General features: G+C 38.8%; 1 protein-coding gene across 4 annotated transcripts in view; it reads right to left on the reverse strand.

The window, feature by feature from the left end:
- Positions 1–20,761, reverse strand: part of RTKN (rhotekin) — a 1,021,076-nt gene that overhangs the window by 534,138 nt on the left and 466,177 nt on the right. The window lies entirely within an intron of this gene.

A 20,761-nucleotide genomic window follows, 5' to 3' on the forward strand; every position in this document is an offset into this window, starting at 1 on the left:
GAGACAATGATAATACACGGGAGCAGCCTTTCCCACAGAAAGATTGTACAATAATTTTGTTAACAGTCATTGTGATTATTGTGTTTCTGTTTTGGCCATTTTTATTTTCAGATGCTGTTAGTCGAACTAAAAGGAGCACGAAAGACACAATATGGCATCCATCTTTTAACACATATCAGGCTGCCAAATATGCTTATGCATCGTCTCTTAATTTGTCAAATTGTTGGGTATGTACTGCCATACCTACTGTCCATGGAGGACTAATGTTAAGTACGGTCCCTTTGGGGGCAAATGAAACCTGGACAAATCTAATATACGAGACTTCTAATGTCACTTCAAAAGACAGAATAGCCTTGCAGCTGTTCAGTCGACGAAATGGAACTGTGTGCTTTCAGAAACTTGGTAAAGTTAAAGTAGGATGGAGTTTTTGTAATATAACAGTTCCTTATAAATGTAATAATGACTCCATCTACTGTCACACCACTTATAATTCATTTTGTGAACTCATGCAAAGAACATATGAAGAGGTAAGAAATTATCCTGCTCTTTATAAGCAATTAATAGTAATTGATAAAAAGGTATTTCATTCTGAACAAGATTATGTACACAGCAATGTAACTACTAAGGTGGAAAACTGTTATTTTATATGTGGCAGAAAAGCTTATAAGTGGCTACCTGGTAATTGGTCAGGTAGCTGTTTCTTGGGATATTTGGTACCAGCAATAAGACATGTATATGCACTACCCCAAGGTAAAATACGAAATGTACATGCTATTAATAAACCTGTTAATCCCATAGGTAACATTGATGCATCCTGGATCTATCATCACGATTTAGCCCACAGTAGCAGCAAGGGGCTATCACATATGGACTTGGGTGATGATGTTATTTCTGGTGCTGGTATTCTTCCAGCATATGGGACAGTAAAATCTATCTGGGAACTCAGAAAATTGTCAAAATTGTTAGAGACTCTGAGTAATGCAACTTTTTCTGCACTAGAATTGGTGACGGACGAATTGACGGCAATGAGAACAGTAGTGTTGCAGAACCGTATAGTGCTCGATTTCACCCTAGCGGCAAAAGGAGGTACTTGCGCTCTTATCCAAGAGGAGTGCTGTTCATTTATCCCGGATAATCAGCACAAAATTGAGAGTCATCTCGAAATTATTCAGAAGGTGTCTGAACTGACAAAACCAGGACAAAATCCATTGACTGAATTCTTCCAGAACTGGTTTGGAAGTTGGGGAAGTGGTTTTATGAACATTTTAATTGCTGTACGTGTTGGTGCCATTATATTCTTGTTTCTAGGTTGCTGTTGTATCCCATGCATCCGAATGTTGATGTCTAATGTAATAACTGCCAATATGACAAAAGCTTACTATTTTGGGTACAAAGGATATGAATCAGATGAAAAGTTGTATGACCAGGATGTGTAGTGAAATATTTTGCTGATACAAAGTGTTGTTAGGGGGGAAATGTAATAAAATTCTTTGTGAACAACTACTTTGTATCAGGCATAATAAGGGTTAAACTATCTTGTGTGCAAAGAAAGAATTTCTAAAAGAACTGTTTGACCTGTTTAAACAGGCTGACCATGAAAGAATGTGCAGATGTTAACCTGCAGTCCGAGAAAGAACAGAACTTGTAATTATCTTATGACCCTTGCATATTTCTGTCTTAACTGAAACTGACCCTTGCATATTTCTGTCTTAACTGAAATTCAGTGTCTGATAAACATCTTGTTGAGTATGTGTGTGTACATGCAGAAGGGGCTATAAAAACCCCTGCAATTTGTACAGAAGTTAGACTGCTGACATTCCACCATTGATGTGGCAGGTCTCCATGCATGTAAATAAAGCTTTTTATTTGCTTATCGAAATCGCTGTGTTTCTTCTGGCGAATGTTGGAGAAATAAGTGTTTTTCTTTTAACAGTGAGTCAGACATAAACAGAGAGAGTGTGCATGCCTGAGTCTGTGTGTGGGTGGGTGTGTGTGACAGACAGTGAGAGAGAGAAAGAGAGAGACAGAGAAACTGAAAGACAGTGTGTGCCCCTACTAACTTCATTGTTCAAGAATTCTAAACAAAGTCAATATAACTGGGGTAACATAGACCCAAAATCAGGAAATATTAACTCTAATTCACTTAAAGTTAATAGAACAAGAACTTTTGCATCAACATGCTTTTTTCTGAGCAATGAGAAGCATGAAAATTGAATGCGTGTCAAGGGACAGAGCAAAAATATGAGACAAAATGATCGATATTCTACAAAATAAGGGACAATTAAGAGTTATGTGGGGTGGAGGGAATACATCACTTTGCACTGTAAGTATTACTTAATTCCTTTGATCTAATGAGACATAGATCAAGGAAGTGAATGTAACTGCAACTACTGGACACATTTATTTGTGTGTGTGTGTGTGTGTGTGTGTGTGTGTGTGTGTGTGTGTGTGTGTGTGTGTGTGTGTGTGTGTGTGTGTGTGTGTGTGTTTCTGTGTACATACATGTCCGTCTGTACCACAGAGTGTGTGTGTGTGTCCATGTGTGTCTACATGCATAGCTACTGTATATGTGTGAGAAACTGTCTCTACCTCTGCATCTGTTAGTGTGTGTCCATGAGACTCACTATGTGTGTGTCTTTATGTGGCTTTGTGTGTGTGTGTGTGTGTGTGTGTGTGTGTGTGTGTGTGTGTGTGTGTGTGTGTGTGTGTGTGTGTGTGTGTCTCTGTGAGTGCCTAAAAATTAAATACTTACATAATGTATATACGTACATTTTGGATTATACTATATCCTCAGACATCAATTACATATTTTACAGTAGTTATGAAGCATTAGGCAGAGGAACTATTTTATGTAAAAATATAAAAGATATATGCATATACTAACAGTAAAACATATAAACCAGTTTAACAGATAGCCTGTTACATAAGCACAAAAATTCCCCTTAGCATATGTTGTTGGGCTTCATGACATCGTTGGGTGGTCCATTATTTCACCAGTAATCTCCACCCTGTTGGGCACTACTGCTTGCTTGTGGCATGAGTACCAACAATAATCCCATGCATACAAATAGGAAGGTAAAACAATTTGCATGTGAACAGTGAATACGTAATGACAGAAAATATACAAGCAGTATCAGTAGAATAATAAAACCTTGATAGAGTATGAGACAGTAAGTGAAATATATATTGTTTCTAGATACACACAACAAAGAATATCAGTATTAAAGAAGGGGCCAACTCATCAATATAAAGGTTTTAGCCCAGTAATGATGGGAGTCATCAGTAGCCTACCCATTCTGGTGGGGGGGGGATTGGCACCTGAGGAAGAGTGCACAACAGCAGCACTGGCAAATAGGGACTGTGGAGAACACCAGCTCCCAGGTTCTGTAAAGGCATTATAACTGGAATTGCATGTGCCTGTGGAAGCGGGCACTTTCACTGCTTCCATTACACTGCACCATTCAGCCTGTGGAGGTATTAGGGGTTATGTAGCAAACACTTCCTAACCCCCACTGGATGACAACTCTGATCCCTGATTTTCACCTTCTTAAGTGACTCATGGGATAGAATGAATGAGTTTGAAAGGGGACAACATGGAGATTAAAAAGAATAGGGCTATAAAAAAGTAAATATTTGCAGGAAAGGAGAAGGCAGTGAGTAGTGTGGGAGAAGAGGAAGAAGATGATGGCCAGAGGTGGTTATGATTTACAACATTTGCAGGGACCTCATGTATGAATTCCGGCAGTGGGAGCTGCTAAGACAGGAAGGCAGGAGAGCATTAAGTATCTACTTTTGTCTAAAGCAAAGGCATTTGAGCAACATGTCATCCCAATGCATAAATCACTGTGAATTGTTGAATACTGTATGTCTTTCCGTTAATCAGACAAAAATCATACTATTTGTAGTTCTCTGTGCTTTTGCCCGTTTAGCCTTCTGTACCATATTCTCAAACTATGTTAGTTAGTTATGAGCTGCTAAGGCTATAGGCTGTTTACATGATGCTTTCTGTGGCCCAGGGTTTGATTCCCTCAGCCTTCATGTACCTGCTGTGTTACCTTGTGAAAGTTATTTAACCAGCCAGTGTTTTTTGGATTATTTTGGAAATTCAGCTAGACTCCTCAGTGGTATACCGGACTGCAAGTCTAAGAACCTAAAACACTCTAAGGTCCTGAATTTACGTATTTCCCATTATTCTCTTTATGGAACTCATTACAGCCAAGTGACGTCTCCAGGCATTTCTGCAGTTACCACCTACTGTGCCTCTAGGCGTCAAATATTGCCTGTTCATATTTGCATTAATAATTTCAAAACTATGTTACATACAAGGTATCAGAAAATTTTATCTTGAAGCATACATGATGGCAAACACAATTGTACTGATATATGACCTCTGTCAATGGGTATTTGTTAAAAATGTAAGGTGATAACTTATTTTTTTAAATGCTGAAGCCATGCCCACTGGGAGTTAAAGGTACGCACTCAAAAGAGCTCTACTGGAGGGAATGAGTGCTGGGCCTGGGTCATGCATATAAAGGGATTTAGACAACTTCACTTACTTGTTGACAAACAAATAAAAATTGCTAAACCAGTGAGTTAGGAGAAACACATAATTAGAACATATTTAAACCACAAAAGAGCAGTAGAATTATGCCTCCCTGCCCCCCCCCCCAAAAAAAAAGTGTAACTGAAAGTCTGGAAAGGGTAAAGAAGACATGTATGAGTGGGCAGAGGTTTAAAAGTTGTTATCCAGTGTGACTACTAAGACGAACACTAAAGGAGATATAAAAGTATAAAGCAAAGAATGACTAGTAGATAACAGGGATGATGACGATGACAGCGATGATGAAACACCATATAAGCAGCGAAGCAAGGCTCGATATCAACACAGATGGATCTCAGAAGTGTCAGGAAAAGACAGTACAGTAGGCTGACAGTAAATGCAAATGCATAAAGTAAAGGAACAACAGAAGTCTGCCTCGACCAAGTTCCATCTACATCAGCAAAATATCTCAAATGGTAAAACAAGAGAACCATGAGGAGAGACAAAAGAAGAGGAAGATGAGAACTGGGGAAGAAGCAATATGTGCTTAGTGACATAAGAGTGGGGTTAGGGAAAGTTGTGGTGATACAACAGAAGAAAGACTGGACAAAAAGCATAACAATTACACCTCCCAGTATATTTCTTATAAAAATATAGTAAAGCAAAGAAACATTAACATTTATATGTCAACAGCATGTTTTTTAGAAAGCTACAAAAATGTACATATGTCAATTTAGAAAACTGACTTTTGAGATAAGATTTATTTCCTAAATGAATGAATTGATACAATTTATTTTATCATCATAGTGAGGACACAGATCATCACTACACTGTGTTGTATCCTAGTACCCTAATGCAGCTACAAATGCTTCCTATCCCTAATTACAATGACAGCATCATATCTACTGTTCTAACCAGTCACTAGAAATATAAAAACAAAATGTGCAGTTGGCCCTTCTGCTGGTGATATGAACTGCCACAGTGTTTGTAGAATAAACAGATTAACTCAGATGGGCAGGATAAATAAGGTTTGGGGGGGGGGGTACATTCTCAGAAAGGACTACTTCAAATCTGTGGAGGCCTGGGGAAGCACTACTGGTAGGAAGAAGAAGCAACAGTATTTTCTTTCGTCTTCCCATTCACCCTGAGCAGTCTCTCATTTCCAGTAGAGAAATACTTCTTCATATCCATCTTAAATGCTTATTCTATGTGGTGTTCTTAAATGTATGTTTTCATCTGAAAATGCTCCTCTCTGTGCCATGCTGTTAAGGCATTTCAAAAATTAAAGTAAGCCTCTCTTCCAGGTCTGGGGGATGTGCATACTGAAATGCTGAAATTCTTTATTTTCTCCTAATATGAGCTTTTGTATCCTTTTTCCGTCCCTCTTCATGCTGACTGCCTGACTTGTTTCCAGGAATTAGGTTTATTTAAGTCCCCAGATTACAGCAGCAAGATTCCATCATGCTATAAGGTTTGGGGGGGGGGGGTACATTGTAGCTGTCATCAGGATATTTTCCAATAATTTTGTTTAATTCCGCTTCTTGTCAGCTGACATGCATGCCCATGAAAGTGCAAGCCTGCTACATGATTCCCAAGTTGAGATGCCAACTTCCACAAATGTGTGATACTGGCTACAGTGCAAATGCATTACTTGATGGATCAAAGAGCACGTCCCCAGCCCATGAGCCATATGTTGTGACATTCATTCTCCAAATGATATCAACAGAACAGTGGACTGGAATACCTTCTCCCTCCAGGATGGGTTAGCTGGTGTCACTCATATTATACCCCCTCCTGGCTCCTCTAGCTAGCAAATGATTCACTGAGCAATTCTGAGTTGGCTAGGTCAGAGTTAGGACTTTATCCCTCTGTGCCACATAGAGTCACCCTCACCCTCCTGACCCTCTAGTTGATAAAAACTGTGTAGAATTTTTACTGCTTGCCTTGTGCCTTGCTTATATCTTCATCCTCAACAAAATATCTGTTCACTGCCACCATCTGAATATTATTAGTTGCATTCTAATGAGCAACTATGTTGTGTCAATTTTATGGACTACCAGCTGTTGAAGCTACTTATGTAGCAATATATGCTGCTTTAGTCTTTGCTAAACTTATGGCATACTGCTTCATATGGTAGGGGAGGCTTTCTAAAGAATAAAAGGCTTTTGTGATTTTCACTCTTGATTAGCTCAGCTGCATAGATACACATTCATATACACACATGCACGTGCACCCCCCCCCCCCTCCAACACACACACCACAAGTCAAAGATTCCTTTCAGTAATTTCCTTATCAGTGGTTGAAGGAACTCTGTACATACCACAGAAATCCAAAGCCCAATGCCAGTGCTAGGCAACAGGAAAGTGGAGTGATGACCTAAAGTCCTAAGAAAATCCAGCATACTGTTGCTTAAATGCTTTTGAAAGGGAAATTTGGTTGACTGCAGAGTGCTTTTGTGTACAGTAATGCTCTGTTTACCCATGCTTGTGTTATGATGAAGAAGTTGGCAGTAAATAGGTAAGTATGCAATAGTGTGAGGAAGGAGAGAGACATTGTAATACAGAGAACTGCTCCATTCATTTGTAAGTATATTAGCCCCTCAACAACTACCTCACTAAGGCTCTATGGTCTAGTAGGACTCTCTTCCAAACTCAGCAACTGAGCATTTCATTTGTATGTTTATGTACTGACCAAATCTGACTGAGGAGAGCTCTTCTGTCTTGTCTTTTCCATTCCTTTTTTGTGTTTATCATACTACTTGTATTTTAGCGGATGGAAATGTCAGGTCACACTGCATAGTTTAGTTAATTAACTAGCTAGTTTATTTGTTTTTGAGAAATATATACATATTCTACATATTAAGAAATTAATGTTTAGTCCCCATTCATTAATGGACAACTTAATTGCTCAACTAAATTAATGTTAGCACATATGTAATGACGAGTAACATTTATCTGTCCTACCAGATTGTCACTAACCTCAGAAATTCAAAATGATGACTCTATAACCCACATCCCCATGTAGGAGGAGCTGCCTGTATACACCTTCACTTCACTAACTACTACTTATTTGCATCCATGGAACTAATGGCTCATAGGTATATTCTTTCCCACTTTGATAGCATAACCCAGTCCAGAGAACTATGTAGATTTTTAGTGGTCTCATCTCTCCAGTCTGTCCAAGAATATTAATAGTACTTCAGCTATTCGGGGAGGATTGCCAAGCTTGTACAGCTGTGAGCCATATGCCTTATGAAGAGAAGTTACTGTAACTTAACATGAACATGTGAAGAAAGGAACGGGGTGGAAACAGAATACCAGCATTGAAAATATTGTAGAAATTAAAGTTTAATAAAATAGCATTTACAGCAAAACAAAATTACATCTACACAAGGAACACAATCTGAAAGCAGAGGGAGGTAAGGAGACTTAGGAGGTTTTAATATTTTTTCACTAGTACATCATTCCCAAGTTGGCATGCAAACTTACACAAATGTAAGATAATGGCTAAAGCACAAATACATTGTTTGACAGATCAAAGTGCATGTCCGCAGCTCTTGAGCTATGTTTGAATGCTGGGATGGATTCAGTTATAGATGAAAAGTTCAAGGTGGTAAAGGACTATATGCTTGGATGAGAAAAGTGAGCTGAATACAACTTAGAACGCAAAGACAAAATCACAGGAGGCAGAATAGCCCCAGGAGGACTTTATCTGCAGTCTCTCTGTGTTTCTGTGCAACAGTCAAATCTCAGAAATATCAGGCATCATTACTGTAGGGAGGTTTTGCATCTTCAGCCCTGGGCAAATTTCCACTTCTGCACTACCACTCCAAGGCAAAATAACACATCACCCACTGCATAAAAATAAAATGTTGAATACAGTCCTCTTAGATGGCAGAATATCTAGGTACAGAGCTCTCTTTTTTCATAAGGAAGCTGGTCAGTATTTTCTCCTAGTCTCTTGAGATGGGAGCTGAAATGTAAACAAACTAACTGAACATGAGTGCAACACATAGCAAACATGCTATAAACTGGAGTCCATGTCGACAAGTCTTTGAAATGTGAAATGCTGTTCAAATTTTGTGCAGAAATGCAGAAGGGCATACAGACATCCATTGCTCCTACTACCTGGTCTAATGACTCAGAGAAAAGTTCTCTTTTACAACAAAGATAAAAAATGTACAGAAACATGAGTTTGATCCATGCACCAAAATTGTTAGTTATATTACCAACTCATACAACAGGCAGTGTGTGTGGCTTAGCACAGCATCAGCTGCTCCTGTCACAGAAACAGGCTCTCTGGGTAGGAATGTTAAATTCTTACAACAGGCATTCGTCTAATGCTCGACACTGTGGGAAATCAAATCCTATGGTCCACCCTGGATTTTGGCACACTTGACATTTTTCTAGCCTCTGACTTCTAGTTTCATCAATTACAATTCACATGCAACCCAGCAGCAACCAATTATGAGTACAGGAAATGGACAAAGAAAGCATTTAATGAATCATGACTGAGAACTACAGCTGTCCTATATATATGTGTGTGTGTGTGTGTGTGTGTGTGTGTGTGTGTGTGTGTGTGTGTGTGTGTGTGTGTGTGTGTACCATTACAGCTGTCCTCTATATATATAAGTACCATTACAACTGTCCTATATATATATGAGTACCATGACCACATCTCCAGGCCTCATAATATAGCTCCTAGTAGATTAGAATATCCAGTAATCCCAGAATATCTTAATTTGTCAGTTTATAAAGGATGACTGCGCCCAATACATCTCAACAAGAAAAATCACATAAAGGAAGGAAATCATCTGACAGGAACTGTTTGCATGTTCATAATAATGAGAATGAATGCTTCATGTGTGAGTAATTTTGCTAAGCAGAATTACCAGGATGTCACTTAACCACATCCATTAAGGAAAGGTAAGGCAGGATGCCTTGTTCTCAGTCAGGTACTTCTAATGAGAAACTATGCTGAGGAGTTTGGATGGATATTATTAGAAGCTTCTTCAGCACTGTACTTCTTTCAGTGTTTACATAGAATTAGGTTGTGGCAGTGAGAGTCAGTATGTAATAATTATACACTAAATATGTTTTGACAATATTCACTTTAATTAAAAAAAAAAAGAAGAATTACCAGGGAACAAAGGAGACACTAGTACCGTAAACCAAAGCAGGGGAAGTCTTCAGATATTCTTGCATTTAAGATTTAGATGTGAGATTCAGAAAGAACATTACTTGGCTGCGAGGGGAACTTGTGGCTAAAAGCAAGTAAACATGTCTGACATCAATTAAAATGTTTGTTTTTCGTTAGTGTTAGGGCTCAGGTGAACCATATAATTAAAAATGTGTCACATTCCTGTATAACTCGACTGCATGTATGCTGAAATCTGCAGCATCATTTTTACATTTTATGCTATTCTTGCTCTGTACACTATCAGTCTGGCCATATAACTTACTCATTTTTTTTTTAATTTAAATTATTACTTACCTGGCTGTTTGTTGAGCTTGTGAGCAGCCCATCTTCCCAGACTGACATAATTCCTTGGCAAGTGTCCGAGTGCAACAGTTCATCCAGTAATGGAGAAGTGTGCTAAAGTAGTCTGCAGTATCCTTAATCCTTGCTGCAAATCACTGATTGTAATTCAGTTACAGCATTAATCATTGTAAATGCCTCTCTCAAGAAGTAAACTTTCTGAATCCTGACGTTACTTCTTCCCTGTCCTTTTGTAATCTTGCTTTTTTTCTCAATGCTGGCCAACTTCTTGTTGAAGTTGACCAAATTCGTCAGCTACACTTAGTTTCCACTCTGCCACTTTTACCTCCTACCCACTGCACACATTCCAGTGTGAGAAGCTAAAAGAGGATAGATGCCTATTATCCAGCTAGTAAAGCCAACTGTAAACCACCAGTGACTTCAAAGAGAATATGCACACATTTCTTTTCATCCAGCAGCAGATGTCTATATGCCTGGCAGACAATGACTGCACACTTGCTTACATTGCAAGGAAACTCTGCACAAAAATAACCGCCCCATAAAAAAAAAGAAAGGAAAAACAGGCTTTTGGATGGTGAATCCTTATTGCCCCTTGTTTATCTCCTTCCCACAATCTTATATTAGCTGTGAACAGATTACCAACATCACACTTTTCTACACTAACAAGATTTGCTTAAACAAATTTCAGTACAATAATATTAATTTGAGTGTGCATTGCACATTGTCATTTGGAAATAATTATGTTTACTTACCTAGCTATAAACATTATACATTCAGGAACAGTTCTCCTACATAATCAGCTGTGGCCACAAGCATATAATGAAACCCCCTTGTCAAAACAGGAGTCATAAGCAGTAATCTGGAGCAGAATATGTTGACTAATAACATCTACCAAAAACCTTTGACAGAACAGTCAGCCCACTTCTATGCACATTAGAGTGAGTCGTGCCTCAAGCGTGGACATGGGTTGACCACTGCAATCGCAGAATGTTTTAAAAAAATTAAAATGTAAAGCAGAATGCAGCTAAACATTTCACAAAAAAAATCAGTGTAAGAGCGTACAGTTCTAACCTGGTTATGGGTCAGTTAGACTGCTTCATGAACTTTTCTGATGCTCCATAACGCCTGGCTCAGATTGCAAAGCGTCAGGAGAGTAGCCTAACCCACCCAGTCAACAAACAGCAATAAGTAAATAAATGAATACAACTCCCTAGTGTGTCTAAAGGGAAACAATGTAGAGCTTAAAAGGCCCAGGATAAAGTTGTTAAGAATTTCTCTGATCTAACAATAGAGTGTTAAACGGGAAGAGCAAACAGACAAAAATATAAGCCACATATTAAAGTAGAATTCTGATGTAAACTGCATGTTTCTGTTAAACATTTCTGCTAGGTTTCCTATAACAGTTATGTATGTACAAATTAGCTGTGACCCAGAAGAACTTATACAAAATGAAATTCTACCCTTCAGCCAGACTTGATATGTTAGGATATCAGAGCTTCAAAATTACTTGTCCAAGGCTAAAGAAAAAAATCCCATAACTGATGACAACTGAGCCTCTTAGCTCACCGCCTTCCTGTCCCAAGTTAGACATTTTCCAGGATTGTCTGTCTCTGTCTATGTCTCTGCCTCTCTTTTTTTAATTGATTTTATGTAGCAAAAAGCTGATGTTTGTGAGGTCTGTTTTCCTGGTCAGCCCAAGATAAAACTGCATAATAGGCACAATATCAATGTTACACAGAGCAATGAAAATGTGGCACTTCCACCATTCAGATGTGCACTGAAAAATTTCACTAGTTAACAAATCATTTACCTACCAGTTTTTAATTTAGTGAAAGAGTCAATATACAGTCCACTGGGTGATGTTAATGACTAAAAATAGGAAAGAAATTTCTGGTATATATAGATAAGAATGCAGTTAAAAATGGAGGCCAACACTCCTTCACAGTGGCTACAACAAGGCAACACTGCCATCACTGTAAGGATAACAGAGGAACTTAACTGATTTATGGAGTCAAAGGCCAGGGACAGCATGCACTGAATGGATGACAGCGGCACTGAAAGAGAGATAGTACCACTGCGTGCCAAAAGAAAACCTGTTCTTCAGACACTGCTCCTATTGACAGCACAGTCTCCCATTAAATACAATTCATTTAGTTTACATTTCTGAACTCGCGAACCACAACAAAGGAACTGCTTCATTGGCATACAGCAGTTTTCTTAACTCTAAGTACAAATGCCACTGTTCCAGACCCCTATGACTTTCAGCCTTGGGGTGGGGAACACACTGCAAATCTTATGAAAGTACAAACTCTCAGTTCACAGGCTATGGTATACCCACTGGGTACAGTGTCTCTTAACTGTTGCCCCCTTATCAGTCATCCAATATATGCAACAAGGTCTCCAGTCCAAACCATCAGGTAATACAAAAGGAGTGCAGTGGTGGACATACTAAAACACACTGCATTCTCTCATGTGTAGAGCCAAACTGATTTAAAAATAATCTCTACAGTGATAGATTCATCTATTACAATTAGAACACACAGCACAACCCTACATGTGCACCCACTCAGTCCACCTTTACTGCACTTCAGTCCAATGCCACTAATGCCTGAACACAGCTGCTTTTTATTTGTGTTATGATTCTGATTAGTGCTGACACCTGCAGCAGATGGTATGCCTACTACCTGACCCAGTGATTTGTTTACCGGGAAAGTCCAACAAGGATAGAACCTATTTTCAGTAGAAGCCCAGAGAAACATGCACCAGACGCATGTCTTTGGAATGTGGGAGGAAACTGGAGTACCCAAAGGAAACCCACAGGAATGCAGGGAGGACATGCAGACTCCACAAAGAAGGCACCCCAGTCAAGAATCAAACCTGAGTACCTCTTGCTGCGAGGTGTCAATATTAACAGCTGCACCACTGCACTGCCCAACTCCATGCTTTCCACTTTATGAACTATCCACACAATAATAATGACAGTCACAGCACAAACTTGTGGTTTATGATGTTGCAATTTGCATCTTCAGTTTTGCAGCAAATGCTTGCAAACACTGAGGTTCAACATGCTTCATATCATTGGAGAAACTGAAGGTGCAGGCCTTTGCTTGTGACAGCAGGCTGAATTTGGGAACTAACAGATGTCTAGAAAAGTAAGAGATACTTTTCAGACCACTGTAACTTTATCAAGACAAAAAGACAAATTAGCTGTCTCTATGGGCATGCAATAAATGAGTGTCTGTTTGTTCCCTCGTTGTTCTTCTCCTCATTGAAAGAGACACTGCAATGTTTAGGACCCAAAATGAGTGACACAGTTATATCTTGGGTACAGAAAACATGTAAAACCCACTTAAACACTTGCATTATGGGACATAGTAAAATGAAATGTCTAGGAGCATGGGTTAAAAAGTATTCTGTTATGACAGCTAGGGAAATGTGGGAAGAGACTAAACAAAAGATAATACAAAACTGAGAAACTGGAAGCTCTTGTTTATGGATATGGATAGCAAGATACAAGCAGTGAAAATGTTTTTAGGCCTTTTAGTTTTATATACAGGTCAGGCATATTTTTATCAACCAGAGGAGAAGCTGTAGACAGTAATGCATAAAGAGTTGAAAGATTTTATCTGGGAACATACCTCTCAACCTGGAAACATCAAAAATCTGGATAAAGGCCCATGAAAAACAGGTACAAATCTGTACCCTGATTAGCATATCATTTGCATACATAATTATGTAACCCCACTCACTCCAATGGAATTGTGGGATACCAACTTTCAAACGCAAACTGAAGAACAGACAACCAAGATATGGCCCCAGAGTGATGGCTATACTGTACTACATCCCACAGGTGGTCTGTGGCAACATGTCAGCATAAGCTACCTTTACACAACATGACAAGATATCAGGGCACATGACAACACAGACCAATGCTACCATATAAAAATGTACTACAAACAACATCATCTCAAAGTGATCACCATCTTCAAGTTTCCTTCGGAAATCTAAAATCCACATGTAAATTACTACCCACTTTGCTTACATTACAGGTATTAATATCCTTCTGTAACTCATTACTACCTTTGCTACTTCTCATATACAAATAAATAAAACATTTTTTATTTTGTTTTATGCATTTGTTAACTGGGCAAGTCCCCATTTTGCAAGCTTTTCAGGGGCAAGCCAAATGTGCTGTCTTGTTAAGCGATTTGCTCAGTCATGTTGTATGTAAATGGAAAGGGAAGGAAGAGATCAAACGCAATCTTGGATGCAGAAAGCTACTCGTTAACAGCTCAGAGCCTTATTCTTCAGTACTTCCTGTCTACCTCCCAAATATTCTACATATTGTACATGATATACATGCTGCTAAAACTGTAACCAAGAAAAACAGACGCATTTTATAATTCCCTTTTTTAAATATATATGTATTGTATAATCACTTTTTAATATTTTACACACTGCTCTTAAAAATTATGGCAATCTAGTAATAAATGTAGAAACATACTTCTATTCGTATCAGGTAGGACAGAACTAAGTAGAGTTGTACTGGACAGAGCAGGACTTCGTTAAGACTTTCTGCATAAGTTAACTCAGACCTTAACAAGGATTGAACTAATGCCTAAGGAAAACTGAAGGGACTGTCAGTCATTCAAAATTACAAAAGGCAACTTGACAACACAAATATGGCTTGCTTCACATTTTTTATGTTACAGACTCTGAAGCAATTTCCTCCCAGGTGTTAGGAGACCAAGAAAATAAAAGATCCTCCCAAACATCAACAGCCAGATATTTGCACTTCGCTATTTACTGCAACTAAATAAATGATGGTGCACATAAAAATAGCAGCACCAGTAATGTGCATGGTTGAACCCAATTAAATCCTCACAACAGCAGCTGCTAAAAGTCGGTCCCCAGTACAGCAACAAATGAAATAAAGCAAGTAAGGACCAACTAACATGGCCAGGAACATAAAATTGCAATAAATACTATTAAAAGCTATAATATAAATGGATAAATGCCTTCTTGTTGATATAAACAACACTTCTTCATAACCATAAATAAACGACAATCTCATTCAATTAAAATTGTCATCCAATAACATACATTTAAAAAATCCAAACCTTCACTGATTAGAATTAGACATTGGTCCGTTCATTAAGTCAGCCAAGTAGCAGCCAATCAGATATTCTATAAGACTCAAACTCAAACCTTTTTTCATGATAGTGTTACACAGGATACTTACATCAATCAGAATATTCTACAAGAAATATCCAAACTTACATTCATAAGGCCATCGCATGGTGGTTGCACGTTGTTTCTTTTAGTTTAAAGACAATAATAATATGAAAGCATAGGATCGAAAACCACAACAATCTCCTTTTAATAGTGTTCTTTAAAATATTACACAGCTATGAAGAACTCAGCTATTCAAACGGCCAGTTCATCATCACATAAGCGGAGTGACAATCAATCAAAAAACACCATTATTAGCCTCGCCTCTCTCCATAGGAGTACGAACAGTCAATTCATTAAAGCGGCAAAATTAAAGTACTTCACACTATCACTCCGATTTTACGGTAGTTGTAGAAAAGTAGGTTTCATCAGTAAACCTACAGTCTGATTTAATTTTATTACATCCACAATTTAAATAAGGTAGGCAAATTGTTTGATTACACTAACATGCAGGCAACTGATCAGTACTCACCGACATAATAAGCAATTGAGAAGTACATTTTTGTGGAAGACTGATCCCCGTAACCTGCCATCTGTCCACTAAGGCCACCAAATATCCCACTTGTACAGTAAATCCAAAGCCATGAGACACCCTCAACAGGAAGTTCACTACTTCCTCAAGTCATGACATCTTGTCAGTCACTAACCATCAGATACAGCACATTGTTAAAAAGTCATTTGTCTTCAGGGAGTACCAAGAAAAGTAAATGAGGGGTTTCTTATCTGTATATCATCTGTCCCAATTTAATTCCACAGCAAAGTGTAATACAAGAACGTCACTCCTCAGATTGGGCACTTCATAATAAGACTACACAAACTGGTGAGGGCAACTCTGTAACGCAGCATAAATCACCAGTCCATGCTTCCAATAATCAGGGAAGAGGGAAGGACCAAGAAATGTCATTAGATAACTAACTGCCAAATAACAGTGCAGAGGTTAGAACAAACAATGAAGGAAGAATGAGTAAAGGAACAGGGTGGACGGGACTTTAGTTATCCACACACACACACACACACACACACACACACACACACACACACACACACACACACACACACACACACACATACAAGGAACAAAATGTCTAAAACTTTTGGTTTTAACAATTATGAGTGGAGAAAAAGGCAAAAAGCACACAGAAAAGCACCAGCACCACCAGTATGGGAGTAGGGATCTCTGAAATACGGGCTGGCAAAATCTGAAATGTAGAATGGATATAACATCAACACATAATAAAACTATGAGCCTACCTTTCAGCATGCACTGGTAATGGACTGTACCATAAATCTAGACAAAATACATGCAATACTGATTAAACTGTTACAACGAATGTTATCTCCTTAGGGACACAATTCTGTCTGGTCAGTGCTGACAAGAAACAACCTGCCAGTGATATCTCCGTCTGTTGCCCAAATTATTTTAACCAGTTTTACCCTCTTCATCACGAATTTCACAGCTCAATGTTAAGGTCCAGCAGCTACACTACCAGATAAAGTCGCACAGCTTTGTGTCATCAAATGCGAGCATGAGCATAAAAAAAGGAAAAAAATTCAGGGTTTAAAGGGGCCAATCGGGAATTCATGACACCCTATTATTCTGAGTCCAAAACCCTGAAACACAGAGGAATTCGGTACAGTTGAGAGGTTTGTCTGGTAAGGGAAGAGGGCAAGGGTCAAGTGGGATAAGCTGATCCTTCTATAGAACAAGGTGGTTTAGGATTACCTGATTTGAAGGGATATTTTACATCTACATAGTTAAGGATCATATACATAACACATGCAGAAAGCTATAATTCATAGCGGAAAGGGATGATGATGAAGCGGGGGGGGACGTCTAGAAATACAGAGAGAGTGAAGATTTTGGATGCAGATCCTTAAGGAGAATAATGGTTTGTTTTCTTTTATATAAATGTCTGTTTGCTTATGTCTTACATGATAATTCAATAAAGGTGTTAAAAAACTTGGATTATGACATTATGATATATCATATAGACTATTTTGTGTTTCAGAGTAAGCAAAGCCCCTTAGCTGTCATGCTAGTGAGGTGGGTGGTGGGGGTAACAAAGCTCTGGAAGAATCCTCCAATAACAAGTTAGTGACTGCCAGAAGACAGGTATTTTGTTTTTGAGTACAGACTTTACTGGCATTAATAGAAAAAATATAATTTTCTAAACCACTTGTCCTACTGAGTTATAATTGCAGCAAGCTGAGAAGGAAGAGTACAATTCCTTATCCCCAGCAACAGTGTGATGCTCATTCCGTAGGATCCCCAGACACCCCCATACACACACAGTCACATCAGCATACCCTGTACCTGACCCAGGGCGTCCCACTGGTTGGAGTGTGCCTTGTACATTTCTCAGGACATCTCATGAGATTGCAACCTCTCAAGGTCTTCATATCACCTCAATGGTTTATTTCAACAAAGATAAGCAGTGGCTCACTCAGAGGTCCTCCTGGACTGCTGACCTCCTCACTCTGTCAAAGAGAGTAAACCCAAATACCTTATAAAATCTAGCTATTTATTTACTTATTTATACTTTGCTAACCAGGTAAGTAAACTGGTACAGGGGCCTTTTCAGTCACAACCCATGCTACAAAGGCAAAGACAATTGCAAGTAATAAATGCATTTAGGAATGAAAAAAACAATACTGCCATTAAGGCATTTGACACAGATTGCATGCACAATGCATATCATAGGTGTGAAAGTGAATAAGTAAAATATTAAACAATAGTTAGAAGAATGCACACATTATTAATATTTAAATACACAATGTTAATCTCCAGAAATACAGAACTGTACGTAAATGTACCACACAGTTCGCAGCTTTGTAAGATATTACTACAGTGCAGAATCAACTTATGAATAATGCATGGCTGTACAAAAAGGATAATTATATCTACATTGCTCTTGTTGTCTTAAGGTAGTATCATACAGACTAAAGCTGCAAATTATGGAATGGAACTACCAGTGCAGTGGAACCTAAGAACCAAAAAGAAGAAACGAGAAGAAAGCTAGGAAAAAAAGTTAATTTCTGCCACTTGTATCTGACTTACACCCTCTCAGTCACCACCCATAGCTCATGATTCTAGATGAGGATGGGGACAAAGTAGGACTGGCAATGGTAAACTAAGATATACTGAAGAAGATGGTAGAGTATCAGCAAAACCAGTCTTTTTGTTTGGCATACTTATGATTTGCATCCTATTTTGGTAAATAACAGAATTATCATGACTTCCGCTGCAGTGTTGGTGTTTCTTTAATAGTGGATTTTGGATGTACTGTTTCTCCATGCATGGGAAGTGATTCTTTTAAGACGTGCGCACACACACACACACACACACACACACACACACACACACACACACACACACACACACACACGCACACATACTTTGGTTTGTTTAGTTTCAGTTGTCACTTCACCACTAAAGTCTGGCAGAATGCCAAAGCTACTGACACATCTGCACTCATTCACTGATTAGTCTCCAAGTCTAACTTACTTTCACTCATTAATAAAGATCTTGCAATACTTAAATTCCTCTGCTTTACGTAGCTGTTCCCTTTGCCTGTGGAGGGCAATCCATTCTTTTCCAGGGTAGAGCCATGAACTCTGATTTCAATGTGCTGATTTTCATCCCGGCTGCTTCACATTCAGTAGCAAATTGTGCTAGTGCATTCTGGATATAACAGTCACCCAGTGCCAACAAGTTAACATCATACACAGACAAGAAAAATGCAACCCTCGCGTCCCCAAAGTGGATACACTCCAAATCCTGGTTGATTCTTGAAATCTTGCTAAACAGGAGGGGAAACAAAAGACACACTTGGTGCAGCCACATATATATAAATTAATATGCCTCAAAAACAAAACCAAATGACAAGCAACAGCAACCCTTTTGTTCAAATGTCTTCATTAAGTCCACAAAACATATGTGGCTAGAACTAGGAAGTATTCATGATCCCTCCAATGCCTGTGCAAAAGCACAAAATGGATCCAATGTGCCATGGTCAGGATGGAATCAACATTGCCCCTGCTGAATCGGCTCCTCAAATGTGGATTAAGTCTCCTTTCCAGAACCTTTGCGTATGCTTTTCCATGGAAGTTGTGAAGTGTAATCCCCTTATAAATGCAACATACCCTCCTGCATCCCTCAGTTTGCCAATCCAAAAGTAGTTTTCCAAGTCTTCCACTCAATGCTGCAAAATCATATTAACTGCAACATGTAAACCATTAACAGCAGCTTCACTATTTCTGGGCAAGTCCACCCACTCCTGTAGCTTTCCACAGTAGAACTATTGATTCACAGCAATGACCTCATCTAATGAAAGGGATCCATTTCCATCATCTGCTGTTGCACATCAAACTCAGAGGATGTCATGTCCACGACATTCCATTCTCATAGTTTCTGACTATCCACAGACATTGTATATCAGCAAATTCTGCATTTCATATCTACAACTGTTATGCAGTTTACATCAAATCAGCTCAACCACTTAGCTAGTTATCAAATTAAATTAATCAACTGACTGACTGTTTAAGTTGGAAGTTCCTCAAGATATTCCTTACCCCCCTCAATAATTTGCCCAGGTGAGGTCGGCATTTTTGTGTGCCCTTGCAGAAAACAGCCTGGCCAATATCCCGAGTCCCCTGCCACATTTTGAGGCTGTTTAAAAGCCATTCTTCATGGCCATACCAAGCTCCTCCCATGCACTGGCTTCTTGGAACCTATCAGTTAAATCTGAGTCCCCCTCTTTCTCTAATACTGCAGACAAAGTTTTTTTTTCTTTAAGTCGATGGCTTCCCACACAGCTAGTGTCCATAGCAGGTCCTAGAATTATCACCAGGGCAAATGTCAGCCACTTTATGGTTACAGATCCTTGCCACGGCTTCATATACTGAAGTCTTAAATAGCAGCCATTCAGACTTCATCCCTGACCTCGGCAGGTATATACAGGTGCAATTTGAATTTATTCTGCAGATAATTACCAGGTTTTGAATGTTGTCATGTTGACCAACTCAATACCTCAAGCCTCTCTTAGAATACAGTCAAAATCTTCCCAGTCGTAAGAGATGAGCCCATGGAGAAGGAAAGACCAAATGTTCCTAAGAGAAGAGACTGTTTTTGCTCATCTGTTTCTAACAGGTCTATAAATGACTCTCTGTCTATTTAATTCAACTCACTACCAAGCAGTGATCAGTTTTTGTTCATTCATGTGCCCAGAATATATGGCCTTTCTATTCTTTGTTCTTTTCTTCACCCAGCTGTCCAGAATGTATTGCCTTAGATCCGATAAAATTGACACAATGCCTAGCATCAAGTTCCAAATCAAGTTGACCTTGTTTATTTTACGTTTGTATCTTTTCTTCTCCTGCTTCTGTAATAATCTGCTGCATTTACCCGACTGACTCATTATTTCAGTCCCTTCTTCCAAGAAACTGCAGGCACTGAGGAGAAAACAGCAGGAGTTAGGAAACATGTGTGTT

This window comes from Protopterus annectens, chromosome 2.part2, assembly GCF_019279795.1.
Source record: "Protopterus annectens isolate FY-2018-M chromosome 2.part2, PAN1.0, whole genome shotgun sequence".
Taxonomy (NCBI): domain Eukaryota; kingdom Metazoa; phylum Chordata; order Ceratodontiformes; family Protopteridae; genus Protopterus; species Protopterus annectens.